Source organism: Rhinatrema bivittatum, chromosome 1 (assembly GCF_901001135.1).
Source record: "Rhinatrema bivittatum chromosome 1, aRhiBiv1.1, whole genome shotgun sequence".
In the NCBI taxonomy this organism is placed as follows: Eukaryota; Metazoa; Chordata; class Amphibia; order Gymnophiona; family Rhinatrematidae; genus Rhinatrema; species Rhinatrema bivittatum.
This window is the reverse complement of record NC_042615.1, coordinates 514,863,225-514,868,283: the sequence shown is the minus strand read 5'-3', so window position 1 is coordinate 514,868,283 and position 5,059 is coordinate 514,863,225. Positions and strand designations below refer to the sequence as shown.

Sequence of the window (5,059 nt, the reverse complement as noted above, 5' to 3'; positions counted from 1 at the left end):
GTTCAGAGCCCCCCTGTTGCAGCCCGGAACACCACCAAAGCACACGAGAGGGGAGGAGCCGGACCGAAATCAAATGTTCGCAGTAGCGGCGCCCCGTCGACACCGGCGCCGCCATAGCCGTGCGCGCCTATGGGGTGCGCACAGCTTGGTCCGGCTTAGTCTGGATTAGGCTGGACAGGAGGTGAACAACCGTAATCCTACTACTGAGCCCGTGGCACAAGGACAGCAATGGTAAACCCTCTATTTTCTGCCTTTTTGTTATCCTGTTAAAATTTGTAATGCCTGCTAAAACGAAAGGGAAGGTGAGGGTTTTTCCCTCAGACCCTCTACCTCCCCTATTACACTTAGAAATAGACCGGTTTATGAAACAATTAGAACATGAGGGCGCCAGTGACCCTATTGGAAGCCCCTTGGTAGAAGAACGAGAGGCTCCCCGAGATGAGGCTTCCCTCAGCCCTGTACTACGTCCTCCTCCAGCCCAAAGATCCGTAAATGTAGGTGCAGCAGTGATTCCTACCGAAGGGGTTGGTCAATCAGCTGCTATCGAGGGAGCTACTCTCCATGGAGGACCTTGAGGAAGAGGAGAAATCATTAATAGCAGTAACATCTGCCAGAGAACAACAAGAGACTCCTCATTCAGAACAACTTGAGGATATAAGGCAAAAAATAATCAGACCGGATACGGTAACACTGGGAGCACTGTGGGACTTGGTAAGCGGGTTAAATGTGACTGTCAACAGGTTGGAAAAAAAGATAGATATGGTGGTCTACTAATTTATCTCAGCAATATATGGGAATACAACAGCAAGTGAATGATATAGATACTAGAATAGATCTAGCGGAAGGAAATATTAAATCTTTGCAGGCAGTGAATATAGCTTTGTTGAAAGATCAGTCATTATGTTCTAAAAGGTTAGAAGCAATTGAAAATAATACTAGACAATTAAATGTACGTGTCGTGTAATGAATTTTCCCAGAATAGCAGGGGAAATTCCTTATGTTTCCTTTAAAAAAATTTCTAACCGAAGTTCTAGGTTTCTCAGAAAATAATATGGTTTCCGTTAATTCTTGTTATTTCCAAAAAAAAATAACTCCAGCTGTGGCAGTTTCTATTCCAGCTAATTTAACCAGCTTTCTGGAAAATTCAGCAGTTCAAGTGCTCGGAAGAGAAACGTTAATTGTTTCACTAATATCTACGGCTGATATAAGTAACTTAATGAGAAATTACTTTCAAAAATATCCTATAGCATATCTAGGACAAAATGTTAAAATTTTTCCCGACCTTTCACTGTGACCTGTCTTAAAAGACGGCAATTTCTTGAATTAAGACAAAGAGTTTTGACATTAGGTTTTACCTTTATGTTAAAATATCAATGCCGTTGTATTTTAAAAAGGGGTACAGATTCCTTTGTTTTTCACTGAGGGTAGAACATTTAAGCCAATTTGTTGAGTCTCGAACACCTGTAACCAGTTCCCCGGTGGATCCTTAGTACAGGGATAGGAATTGTATAATTGTTGTCGTTGATGGTTACTTAAAATATTATTTGTCATATATAAATTCTTATCTTTTTTTTTCCAATGGGCTTTGTACTAATACTTTTTGGTTTCTTATTCTAAATGAGAAGGAAATTTTTATTCTTTATTCCAACAGTACTTAAAGATTGTTAATTACGATGAAAAATCTAAATGTTAAGTAATATAGATATACTTGTTTGGAATTTATGTTGCAATACAATATTGTATTATATATGATTCATGTCAATGAAAATAAAAAATAATGAATAAATAAATAAATAAAAAAAAGGAACACAAGGCTTGGATGAACAGGCGCAGCTATCGAGGTCAAACAGTGGTAGTAACACAAGGCCTGCACAGTAGACGGTCAGGCACAGCAATTCATGTCAGGAACATGTGCTGCAGTGCTTACTTTATCTTGAGCATAGGAGGCAATTGGAGCTGCTGCAAGGCTTGGAATAGCTTTTATTCATCTTGCCATTCACAGGGAAAATTTGGAAAGCCAAGCAAAGGCAGGTTTACTTTCAAAAACACTAGCATTTCCATCAACTCTGGTGCCAGCCTTGAGCGGTGAGGGCTCATGATATCCCCTGTCATTGGAAAGACACGCTCACTGGGCACACTGGTTGGTGGACATGACAGATATCGTTCAGCAACTTTGGCTAGGTGTGGCCAGACAGTGGACTTGTGTGCCCAATATGCCAGCGGATCTGTCTGCATGTTCTCTATCGGTTCTGAGAGATACCGTGTCACTGACAGCTGTGCTGCTGTCTCCTCCTGTGGCTTGGGAGGGCTCAGAGTCACTCAATCCAGCTACTTTCTCTCTCGCCCGTTGCACAACTGATGAATCTTTATGGCCAACATGCCTTGGGCGTTCTGACGTTGAGGAGGAGGTACTTTCTGTCACTGACTCAGTGCTGCTCCTTCCTGGGCTAGCAGCACAACTTTGTGACGTGCCTGCTGTTTCCACCTCTGCTTCAAGCCTACTTTGTCTCCGCCTCTGGCGCTCCTGTTCACTGACCTTAGCTAACAGCAGCTCCTTCACAAATAACAGACAATTGGTCTGTAGGGCGAGTTTACCTTTCACACGGGGATCACAGACAGAGGCGAGCATGTATTTATTTATTTATTTATTTAAAATTTTTATATACCGGCATTCATGTTGCAAACACATCATGCCGGTTTACATATAACAGGGGTGTACAGTGAACAATTCAATAACCTATTTGTGTAGAAGGAAGCAGTTACAAATAACAAGGTAAAAGAACTGGGAGGAGAGAAGAAAAGGGAGAGAATAACATTAGGTATAGGTATTTACATTAGTAATAACATTTTTACATGTGGAAGTGGTAGAATCTGTTAAAGTGGTATGTTAAATCTGTTAAAGTGTTAAAGTTAAATCTGTTAAAGTTAAATCTGTTAAAGTGGTATGTATGTGCTGTCCTCTGTTAAAGGCTGTAATCTGTCTTTCACCCCTTGCTGCTGCAAACGTCCACACACTGCAGCACCTCAGCAGTCATTCCCTCTTGCCGTTTAAAGGCCTCCAAGTGGTCATCCAGGAATTTAACTATAGGGATGATGTCAGCCAAGGTGGCACTTCTGGAACTCAGCTCCTCCGTAACATCCTTGAAGGGCTGCAGGATTTTTACCAGCTGACTCATGACTAACCAATCGTGATTGCCCTAGGGGATTCTGCACACCTATGTCTATTGTACCAGAAAGTTCATGAATGGATATCTGCAGCTCCAGTAACCTCTCCAGCATCATAAAGGTGGAATTCCACCGGGTGGCAATGTCTTGAATGAGACGCTTCTGAGGCATATCCAAATCAGTCTGCTTTTGTTGGAGAACCTGCCCCGCCTTGACACTTCTGTGGAAGTGTGCTGCTATGTTCCTGCACTTCTGTATTAACCTATGCAGGTTATTCATTCTCCTTGTCCTTGGACTCCAAGCCCAGAGCTGACTTCACTACCAGATGCAGAGTGTATGCAAAACATCGGATGTTCTTAAACCGCCCATCGCTTATTGCCTTAACCATGTTAGCACCATTGTCTGTGACAAAAAACCCTGCCCGCGTTTTCCTGTCTCGCTGGTGTAGTTGCCAGCCCTCCAGCATCTTTCTGATGCATGCTAGAATATTGGCAGCGGTATGGGCCTGGTTCCGTCAGGTGGGTGTGCAGTAAAGCCCACCTCCACCCTGACACTTCTTCAGTAATAGAGCTGCTGGCTGCCCCTGCCTCTGCCATGTCCCCACCAGTGTGCTGTCAGAGAGAGGTAAGAGTGTGCAGCATTCATGGCATCCAGATATCGCAGGTGAAATGCACTCTTTCCGTCTGACTTACCTAGCAGTGCTTGCAAGCGACTGCGACACTGCTTGTACAGGCTGGGGATGACCTTTCTACTAAATGTGGTTCTGCACGGGATTTTGTAATTTGGAAGTATAACCTTCAAGAAACGCTTTAAAACCCACATTCTGCAACTAGCTGCAAGGGCTGGTCATCAAGGGCAATCATTTCCCCAATGCTCCTGGTTACAACTTTTGAGGCTGCCTGCCTCCTACCCCGGGATAGCGTTTACCGCACTCCACCCCATTTCCTCCATGGTGGATTGTCGCTTCTGCCACATGTCAGTGGGTTGCTGGCCTGCCGCCTGACTGCTAGAAGGGTATGAGGGTGTGGGCTGACTCTGCTGCTTTCCTACCACTGCACACTGCTTGAAAGGGGGTCCCCGGACTGAAACTGCCACCATCCCCAGATGGCAGTAATCTTGTTGGGTGTTGCCTCTTCATATGATGGTTCATGCCAAAATTTGATAGATGTCCCATTTGCTTGCCTCTGCTAATATCCCTGGCACAATAATTACACCAAGCATAACTTGGGTCTTCTGTCACTTTAAAATGTTTTCCAGATCGGAGATTTCTTTTGTGATCCTCCTCTCTGTGACACCTTTGGGGTGGATGCTGGCACTGGAGTTGAGGAACTAGGTAGTGGGTGCACCCTGAGAAGCAATGCCAGAGGGGGCACCAGTCACCCGCTCTCTCCTTCTGACAGCTCTTCCTCCTCCTCGATATCACTGTAATCTCTCCCGGGCCCCTGCTGCAACAATTCTGGAGGTGGAGGCTAAGACAGGACTAACTGATTCTACCGAAGATTTGTCAGCTATACTTCTTCCGTTTCTGATGAGAATCCCACCCAAGAAGATTCTTCTTCTGAATCAGAAGAAGCTAACAGTGCCAGTGCTACCTTGTGACTGCTAAGTCTTAGTCGAGACTTTCTGTCCCCCCTGCTGCTCTTGGGTGTCTAAATTTTGTTGGGCATGACTCTGCCTCCCCTTCCCTCTCCTCCAAAACTACAGGGCCAGAAACAAGTGGTGGCGATGGCGAAGTATCATGGTCCGATTTCGTTTTTTTTGCCATGGAAACTGCCATCCTCTACAAAGAGTTTAGATTTGCAACAGTTGCCTTTTTAGCTGTACTGGTTGGGTGTTGCACTGGGTCTTTGCGGTGCCTCCGCTGCCAGTCCAATAAGTCGCTTGCATCTCTCTT

General features: G+C 44.7%; 1 pseudogene; it reads left to right on the top strand.

The window, feature by feature from the left end:
• The first annotated feature begins 561 nt into the window (after positions 1 to 561).
• LOC115098687 overlaps positions 562 to 5,059 on the top strand; it is an 18,942-nt pseudogene continuing 14,444 nt past the window's right edge.